This window comes from Tetrao urogallus (genome assembly GCF_951394365.1).
Source record: "Tetrao urogallus genome assembly, chromosome: 3".
Taxonomy (NCBI): Eukaryota; Metazoa; Chordata; class Aves; order Galliformes; family Phasianidae; genus Tetrao; species Tetrao urogallus.
The window spans coordinates 28532327-28543267 of record NC_136815.1 but is presented as its reverse complement, the minus strand read 5'-3'; positions in this window follow the sequence as shown (position 1 = coordinate 28543267).

Genomic DNA, 10941 nt, shown 5'->3' with positions numbered 1-10941 from the left:
GAGGTTCTCGCTTCTCTTCTTCAGTCCTTTCCCTCCACCTCTTCGTGCTCCACAGCATGCCCAGCACATTATCTTTCTGCACAATCCTGACGGCTCTGAAAAGCATGCTAGAAGTCCAGAGGAAAAACAGGAAAATGTGACATATAGTAAAAATTAAATCTTGGTATACACAGACAAAAAAGATCAGCCACACTTTTAACAGTCTTATATTCTATTTAAATATGTTTCCCAGGTACTAAAAAAAAAAAAAAATACAGTGGAAAACCAAGAAATATTACAATGTAATTCTGCCAAATAGAAGATTATGTTGTGTAATTGAATGGTCACTGTGATGACTATTGCCACATTAGTGCACAGTCCAAACCTAAAGGTTTAAGTTTGCTGATTTGGTCAATGCGCAAAACGATATCAGCTGCTGGCCTTCAGTTGTAAACAATAAACTGATAAGGAGGGACACTACTGAAATGGAGACAATAGGGATGCAGAGTCTGAGATAGCAGGTCCTCTTACTGCAAAAAGAAGCTACTCGTGCAGCTTGGTGGGTTATGGCTTTATTCTTTACCACCACCGCGTTGACTTTCTTTTATTTCATTTTTCTCAATAAAAGCATTAGGATTTTGAAAAAGTTATAAGCAATTGAAAGCAAGGTATTCTAGGGGGAAGAACCTTAGTAGCTATCAAAACTAATAGCTAGCCTCACCTTATAAAGTGATCACGGTCAACAGAAATCTTTGCTTTATTGCTAAAATAATGGAAGATGTGGGAATCTGCTGTCACTTGATATTGGAAGGTACAGTAGCACTGTGACCTTGCCTACAGGGAGAAACATTATCAGAGGAACCAACCAGCACCAAAATAAGGACTGTACGATATTTTTCCCATTTTAGAATTTCAGAAAGGTTTGAAAACATTAAGTAGTGCTGATTGAAATTATAATTTCCCAAAGATAATGTTGGATTCTCAGTGTTATTATGGCAGACATCAAGGTAAAGTCACAAAAATCACTGAGGCCTAAAATACTGGTATACTCCTACCAAACTAAACCAACAGTAATAGAACCCCAATTTCTATTTTTTTTTCAGTCATCTTCTGTCCAAAGGATGCAACCAGATATACTTCCCTGGCCTTTGCAAGATGTAAGACTTACATATTTTTGGAACTTTGGGCCTGATACACAGTTTGTAGAATTTGCTGGAATTCTTCCAATTTATATATAATATTCCTGTTAAAAAAAAAAAAAAAGAACAGGAAAAAACTGGTATTTTCTTAGGACAGGATCCCAGCTGACATTTCTTAGGTAGTTATGTCACAGAATGGCATGAATGTTAGGATATATGCACAACATAGACCATTAAAAACATATTGACACATTAAAATACTTAGAATACTTAGAATAAAATGTCATAGAACACAAATTCTTTATGCTGTTATTATTTTCTTCAAAATGTAAATGGATAGATATTTTTCAGAATTAAGGTGTTCTTGATGTGTTTTCAATATAGAACAGTTGTGAAAAAATAGGAGATAAATATGTTTTATTAAATCTTTGTAGTTTATACTTTAAACTGTAAAACAAAAAACAAAACAAAACAAAACAAACCAACCAAACAAACAAATATATATATATATATATATGATCCAGTATGCAAAAAACACAAAATCTTTAGGGGAGAGTGTAGGAGGGAAAAAATCTGGGAATGGAAAATCTGATTGTAAAATGTCTCAGAAATCAATCAGTATATCAATCAATCAAACAAAAATAAATAAATCAATTATATAAATACAATTCACGGAGATCCACAGTCAATATAAACATGAAGCAAGTAACATCTCTTGTCAGTCCATGAAAGGAGAACTTTCTGGCCTCACCAACTGAGATTCCTAGATCTCTTGTATTTCTTACAGAAGTGGAACACTGAGAGGTAACAGTGTGAACTTGCTAATCTCTAATAAAGTTCTTCAGGATGCTGTGAAGCATAAAACCACTGAGGACAATTTAAAATGCAATTTAAAATGATGAGAAATGTCCATAGTTTCCCAGTAAAAACACAAATTCCATCAGTTTTTACATCAAGCTGTAGAAATAGGCCTACTAGTATTTGTGACATCAGTACAAGTGAAAACTGCACCCCACAACAGCCACATATGAGAAATATATTATTGATTCTGTGTCAAGATCAATAAATTTGCAGTGATCAATTGGTCAGGTTAAATTAATCGCACATAATTCTCCAAATGCCTCTTTTAGATCATGATCTACAAGCTTCCGTTATGTAAGCATGTATTAGGGGATATTTCCTAGTGTATTTGGGTTTGGCTTTTATTGTTGTTTTGGTTGTTTGTTTTCAGTTTGTAAGGCAAGTTCTGTTTCTACATGTGACGTGTGTTCTTTGATAAGTAGATCAAGAAACTGCCAATGTCACTGGCAGGCTGAACAAAATTATTTCTTAGTATTGGACACTTTCCAGTCCCTTCCTGCAGACGAGAAATATGAAATTCTCTTGACTGTGAGTAGAGCTTAGTTTAGTGTTATTGCAGAGAAAACTCATATTTTTGCAAACTTTATCTATAGACTGCCAAACACAGTCTTCTCTGATTGGCAACTTTATTTGTTAATTACAATTCTAATTAAAGATTTTCCAATCTGACTGGCAGATAGAAGGAAACACAGGGACAAGAAGAAGGCAAGTTAAGTAACCCATTCTGAAGATGTTGACCAACGTAGTATGCCTCATCTTGTGCATGAACATGTCCGAGAACGCCTTCCCCCAGCTCCCTCAGTGCAAGAAGGAAAAGCTTTTCACTTTGTTCCCTTCCATTCTGTCATTCACTTACTGGGCAGAAAGATCATGAGTTTTGTCCCCTTCGGGCTGTCTTGTACACACATTTCCCCTCCTTTGACCTTTCATTGAAAAGGGCACGTTTCTGGATAATTTACTAGTTGATAGACATGAAGACCTATACAAGAGGAAGAGGGTACCTTATTCCTCACTTTCATATACGAATGATAATCTAGCTACAGATTGAAAGTCAAGAAAGGAATGAAAAAAAAAACCAAAAAACACAAAAATAACAATAAAAGATAAAAACAAAATCAAAGAACCAAGCAAAAACAGCATTATGAATTTGAGCAATTTTTTTCAGAATTCGTTTTTACGTTCTAATCATGGCACAAATCAGGACCAGTCTATAAATTCCAGGCATCAGTGCACTTGTTAATTATACTCAGACTCATTTTTTATTTTGTTGAATTTGCTCTCAGAGCTTGTAGCAGGAGTCTAATTGTTTACTAGTAAATGAAGAGAAAGCTAAACCACAGATGCTGGGGTCTTGTGTAACCCTCAGTTAGCACTTCATATGAATGAAAGTTAATGTTCTAAGACTCTGTTTCACAAGCTGATGGATGTTCTCAGCACTCATTTACTTCAGTAAAAAGTGATGTGCTTAGCATCTGTCTCATGCCCTGTTTAGCCAGAAATGTGAAGGTGCTTAATTGTCACTAATCTGGGCTTTTAAATGCCCATGAAATTTGAAGAAGCTGGAGGAGTGATAACAGAATTTCTGCACTTCAATATTATCTTTGAATTTTCTTGGCCTGTGTATTGGCTTTTCTTTACTGAATTCTTTTCTGTTCAGAAATTTGCTCCTAATTTAGCTGTTTCATTCCCCTTTTATTGCTCTCAGTTAGATTTCTTACATCTGGACTCTGTATCCCAGGTGTATTAGATCATATTAAAAGCCTTCCTTCTGCTCTTTGTTCTAACATGTGCTCTTTCAGCTGTAAAAGGTACCGCATAGTAATAGCACTTTGAACCAAAAGGTCAAAGAGCTTCCTGAATTAGCAATGGTCACTGCTGGTCTAGATATCAGCTTATTTGTTGTTTGGATTTACCCAAGTATGCAGTTTGCCTGTCTGTTTTATGAATTGTATTCAAAGGATTATTTGAAAACATATCATTCAGTCACTTGTTAAAAGACCAAAATTTGAAAGCAAGTCTGCTCTGCGGCTTTCTAACTTGCCTGGCTTTAATTGTAAACTCAAACCCTTTGCAAAGAATTGCAGAGCGGCATTCAAACATTGCAAGTTTGGTTCCACTATATCTGAGGACTTAGGTCTGATTCAAGATTTGAAAGGAACAGAGGATTACAAGCTTAAAGCAAAGATAAAAATAAGTTTGAAACAAGCTTACTGGAAGAAAGAGAAACAAGCTTGTCATGACCTTGCTATAGGGAAGGGAACAGGTTTACCAGGGGTTTCCAAGAAATCTAAGACAAAGGCCATCTTAAAATTGTGATCTATTTGCTTTCTTTAACCTTCCTCAATTTTAAGTGAGTCAACTGTGATTAAAGCAGCTGTAAAGCGGATGGTTTGATTTTTCAAAATGCTATTGGTTCTTCTTTCGTAAAAGCAAAAGCCATCCTGTAACTAGATTAATATATTTCTATCACTTCAAAATAGCACTCAACTTTATAATGACAGCTGCACAGATCTCTGATGTATAGGAACAAGAAAATGCACCAGTATCCCATACTTCCACAACACCAGAACACCATGAAAACAGGGAGGTGGAGGAGAAAACAACAAAATCCTCTCATTTAATCTACACTGACTTTTCTGTTGACTTGGATTAATCAGGTATAGTTCATAGAAGCCAAAGAGGGAAAAATCTCTAACCAGACTTTCCTCTGTATTTCTGATAACCATAGCAGGTTGCCTTGCCAGCAACAGAAACATATAAAGTTCAGTTTTGTTCCACAGGGAGATAAGAGGATCTTAACCAGTGACTATGAGCACTGCGTTTCCTATTTCACACTTAGAGCATAAAACTGGTTAACTCTCTTCATATGTCATGGACTTTTTAACATGAAATCTGTCAGTACACCCAATTCTGGAAATATGTTTCCTTTTGGATGTTCCTTTTTGCTTTTTAATAAAGGACTAAAATAGTTTCCAGTAAAGTGAAACACTTTTTTTCTTTTTCCTTTGTTAATATCCCTATGCTAATATCTGGAGATGCACTCATTACATCTGCAGGTTCCAGCCCTCTTATCAGGCAGTTCTCTTGGCTTTGAAGTTGCCATCAGAGCCAGGAGAGAGGACTTCTGAAAAAACACTAAACGTCTGAGGACTTAGTGCTGCTTCCACTCCTTATTTGGCGTGCAGTCACTCCCATACCTCTCTGGGTACTACCCACTTCTGGTACAAACAAGTTTCTATTCTTGCTGCATCTTCATTTTGTTCTCCTTGGGGGCGATATTTTTTGGTTTCTCACCTCGTCCTCATCATGACATCACTCTTATCTTTTTCACCCTGTTGAGGACTGATTACAGATGTGTATTTGAGTGCAGGTGGCATAAGAAGCAGTCACTGAATTTTAAACTGTCAGTGAGATAAATAATTCTTATACTGGGATGACTCAAGACTCCTCTTACAGATATTGGTCTGGTCAAATGAAATTGTGGCCCCAGTAAATGAAAGAGGAAACTATTTTCTCAGATATCTGTCGCATGTGGGTTTCACTTATAGCTATCACTGACCATAATAAAAGATGCAAATAATTGTCACAGTCATGTCAGAAGATTTGTACTGTTCTCATTTTACTGCTTTAGAGTTATTCCCTCATTCTCCTGATCTCATGCTCCTTTTTGTATTTTCTTCAGTTTCAGCCCAATGACTACAATAGTTTTGTAAAAACCTGATCCTAAAGGAAAAACAGAAAATGACTATCAAAGCTAATCTCCTATTTAAAGACACTTCATCCATTTCTACCTATAACTATTATAAACTATTATTTCCTTATAGCCATATATTCTCAATAGCTATGAACCAGCTGTGAATACAAAATAGGTAGATACAAATGAGACATATTTTGCATGGCTAAGCCACCTGGGTCCTCTGGCCAAGGCTGAACTGGGTTCAATGGTTACACTGTCTGTTGTAATAAATTAGTAGTGCTTTTCTGCTGTGCCTCTAGCTGTAATAAGGCTACATGCATTATGGGTGTCACCCTGTCTCTGAGGACAATTTTAATATAGCTTAGACAATAGCCTGGCTAAATAAACAATGAACCAGTCATGATACAGAAAAATAGAGCGGGCTCCAGGGTATGGAGTTTAGCAAGGGAAAAGAAAGAAGCAAACAAAGCATTAAAAAGATTAGCAAGCAACAATAAGAGAGACACTTATAACACCCTAGATAACCTGGGGTAGTCATTTGGCATCACAGTTGAGGATGTGATTCAGAAAGGCATATAAAGATAGGCTTAACATTAACAGCTTATTTAACCTTTGTTAACTAGCTTTGAGTAACAGAAACGTGATAAAAATTAAAATCATTTTTAATTGTATAATAAGTCAGGGCCTGGAGCTTCGAAGTTTAACCCTAATAAACAGACTGAGGTTATCAAACTAAAGTAGTTTTATAATTACCATTGCCAATAATGAGATAAAGCTGTGGTCAATAGTACGATAAGAGTAAACCTAGAATGGATGAACAGAAGACTCGTGTGAGCAAGAGGCGCAGAGATGGCAGATATTCCTGTTCAAATTATTTAAGCCTCTTTACATTTTGATTCTCATATTGAAGATGAAACTTTTCCAGTCACTTCCGTGTGACTAAGTCTTTGTCTCACTACCTGGACTGAAGCATGGTCTCCACCTTGAGCTATGATTTTTATTCAGTCTGGTCTCTGATGGTACTGGATATAGTGTAGTTTTGTTGTTCGGATTTACCCAAGTATCCCACCTACTAGTGGGGTAACCAAAAAGAAATTCTGGTAGAAAGATATGCTATTCAGTTGCAAGTTAGTTCTACAGTCCATTTCCTCTCACAAAATATTCGCGCCTTCTTCCTTTCTGACCAAAAATGGGGGAATTCACAGACTGGAGGATAATAACTTTGTAGGTCTGTATTATATGTGCAAAGTTTTGCAATTTACTTGACCAAGTTGCCTTAGCAGCATCCCATCAGCATTTCTTCATTTGCAATGAACTGGACATATCTTTGTACCACAAAGCTAAGCATGATACCCAGACTTATCTTTATCCTTTTGCTTTAACCAGCACTGAGTCAAGAGTTATGAATTTTGCCGTGTACTTCTTTAGAACAGTCATCAGAGGGTTCCACAAATCTAAACAAATTAAGCATTAGAAATTATTGTGTGGAGTGCAATTATTTTTTAATCTTTTTACAGAAAGAAAGCTAAACTATAAAATCAAGGAGCCAAATGTCTGTTAATATTAGGTCGCAGATTTGAATGCTTAGATTCCAATTTTCTAGGACATTTAGTACCTTATAACATTAAACATGCTTTTATTTCATGTTATTTACAGCATTGCAATCAGCCACAGTTATGTTTGTGAGACACTTTGCAAATGAGAAAGCTATCAAATAGGTTATAAGGATAATGAAGAGTAGACAAAGCAGTGAATTGTATAAGATTGGAGTGACTTCCCTAGCCCCATACAGGCATTCCAGTAGAAGGCAAATGAAAAGACAATTTTATAATGGGACATTTAAGTGCCTTGCCTACTGAATAATCTTTTCTTTTCTTGACATGTCTTCCAGCTTCTTCAGGAAGTTCATTTTGTGCCTCACCTCTATTTGAGAAAATGAACATTTTTGTGAGTGTCTAATACTGAAGGAGGAAATGATACATGCTAGTTGGTTGCATTTGTGCTCATGGAAGGGTATATGGAGTGGTATGGGAAAAGCTTCCGTGTTGAGCACCTGAAAGCAAGATGGAGGCAGAGAATAGCCTTGCTGAAGCACAGCTCAAGGGGCTCTTGTGGGTGACACTGAGGGATTTCTGAGCTCCCAGGCGCAGCTGGGAGCCTAGTGCTTACATTTCATCTTCACTGTGGTGTTAAGTGCAGCAGTGCCAGAGCCCTGAGTGCACCCACCAGCTCTGTGGTTATTTCTCCATTAAGAGGGCATTGGCTGCCCAAGTTCCCAGCCCTTGGTCACAGCTGCAGAAAGGGAAGCAGTGAGAATCCCCATCAGGGCCCCCTTACTATGTTGGAAAAAACTTCTGAGCTTCCACCCAGATTTTGAGCTGTGCTACAGCTATGCCTTATACTTTCAAAAGCTTAACTACTGACCTCATTTTATGGTTTGGCCCCAGACCTAGCCCATCACCAGGTTTGACACAGTACTCCCATCTGGAGTACTGTGTCCAGGTGTGGAGCCCTCAGTACAAGAAAGACATAGAGATTTTGGAAAGGGTCCAGAGGAGGGCGACTAAGATGATCAGGGGGCTGGAGCACCTCCCCTATGAGGACAGGCTGAGGGAGTTGGGCTTGTTCAGCCTGGAGAAGAGAAGGCTGCGGGGCGACCTCATTGCAGCTTATCAATACCTGAAGGGAGCCTACACCCAGGAGGGGAGTAAACTCTTCAAAAGGGCTGACAATAGCAGGACTAGGGGAAATGGATCCAAGTTGAAGGAGGGAAGATTTAGGTTGGATGTTAGGGGGAAGTTCTTTACAAGGAGAGTGGTTAGGCCCTGGAACAGGCTGCCCAGGGAGGTTGTGGATGCCCCGTCCTTGGACATGTTCAAGGCCAGGTTGGACGGGGTCCTGGGCAACCTGATCTAAATGTGTATGTTTGGTGGCCCTGCTAGGCAGGGGGGTTGGAACTACATGATCCTTGAGGTCCCTTCCAACCCGGGTGATTCTGTGATTCTGTGATCTGTGATTCTGTTTGAATCCGTGATCCCTGGGCTGAGGATGATCCTCATCCTTGTTGCCATTCCTGCTCATCTGTTCTTATTTGACACAGTGAGGTGGCACCTCACCAACCTGCATGGCCTCCAGCTCACACTTCCTTTTGAATAGCAGATCCCTCCCCTACTTTTCAGCAGATATGTACCAGCTACTTTTGTCCCACAGTCTTTGGTTCCCCTGAAAGGGAAATTGACTGTGTGAGCCAAACAGCGGCCATATTTCACTCTGAAGAATCATAGAATCATAGAATCATAGAATCACTAAGGTTGGAAAAGACCTAAAAGATCACCCAGTCCAACCGTTCACCTATTCCCAATAGCTCTTACTAAACCATGTCCCTCAACGCAACATCCAGTCTTTCCTTGAACACCCCCAGGGTCGGTGATTCCACCACCTCCCTGGGCAGTCCATTCCAGTGCCTGACCACCCTTTCTGAAAAGTAATACTTCCTCATGTCCAGCCTGAATTTCCCCTGGCGTAGCTTGAAACCATTCCCCCTGGTCCTATCACTAATGACACGAGAGAAGAGGCCGACCCCCAGCTCACTACAACCTCCCTTCAGGAAGTTATAGAGAGCAATAAGGTCTCCCCTGAGCCTCCTCTTCTCCAGGCTGAACATTCCCAGCTCCTTCAGCCTCTCCTCATATGGCCTGTGTTCCAGACCCCTCACCAGCTTCGTTGCCCTTCTTTGAACACGTTCCAGGGCCTCAATATCTTTCTTGCAGTGAAAGAAATCCCATATTCAGGCAACTGAAGACAAGGGACACACTATAACATCACCAATGTTGTCTATATTATACAAAATGACTGTGTATAGTCTACACAGGGTACAATCTATATGTATATTTTTTTCTGATTTCCCATTGCTGTATTCACTGTTAATCAGGAGATCTTGTCCCAGTGAAAATTCTTAATGTGCAAAACCATAGACTTTTCTTGGCTTATTTCTTGGAAATGGCTGTACCTTTTGTAGCTGAAAGTTTCCCAAAATATGAAACATGAGGCAGCTATCTGGCATCACAAACTCCATCCTGAACAGTTTAAGTTTAACAATATAATAAGCAAGAATTTTATTGTGGAAATTGTTAGTCAGCCTTAAGTACAAACATCATTTTCTGTGTTACCTATAATAAGAAGGTAATACTTGTACCCATATATTGAAGGCTGCTGAAGAAAAAGATTGCATATGTTATAACATCACCTGTTCCAAGAAATGTGAAGCAGTCTCTTATACATAAAGTGAGTCTAAAATAGCTTATAAACAACAGCATCAGAATACAAACTTAGACTTCCTCCGGGAGTTTTTCTTTACAGATTTGCAGTAACCTAGCTTTCAACATAAATAACTGAATGCCATTACATCAGGAAAATATTGCCAGCATCTGAAACTCACCTAGTATTTATCTCTTAGAAGGTCTGCACTGCTCCCTGATAGAAACAGTGCATCTTCATGGATGCTTTAATATATTGCAATATACATATTGTATCCAGTGAGGTGAATGAGTGTATAATTTAAATAAATCGTGACTCTCACAGGATTGTAATATTTGGTGTGCAAAGCAATGAATTTATTTCTTCCTAGCTCTCAGGAAGGAATTAGGGAATAAAATTAAAATAAAAGGTGTGAGATACACATGAAGTAACAGTGATGCAAATTTGTTTCATTATACACACATTCGTGAAAAGTATTAAATCATTGTGCAAAAAAATTCACCTAGATTATGTGGTACAGTCATATCAAATTTTGTGGAGGCTTGGAAGAGTGAAGTTGCAAATCTGTGGTAACATATCAATTTTTCCTGAATTTATCACCTGATTTCATCTGACATGGAAGAAGAGTATGTGAAAAAAAAGACTTAGGAACCCAAGGCAATTCAACACCCAGTGCCTTGCTACAAGTAGGTGTTCCTGTTTTGTGCGCCTGATGTCAACAACGGAGCAAGCTGCACAGCTACAAATTCATTCTGCTGCTTAGTGCAAACAGCTGACATAAAATGGGAGAGTATTTGCTTCAATCACTGATTAAATGAGCTGTGGGCAGCATTTTTACATGTCCACAAGCACAACCTTATAAGGGACAGATGGTCAGTCTACCTGCTGTAGGGCAAACTGCAGGTTCAGTAGATCACATCAGTCCAGTTGGAGTCCTACAAGCAAAGAGAATGAAGTGAACCAATTGTGCTCAGTATTAACAATCCATCAGCTGAACAGCTGAGCAGG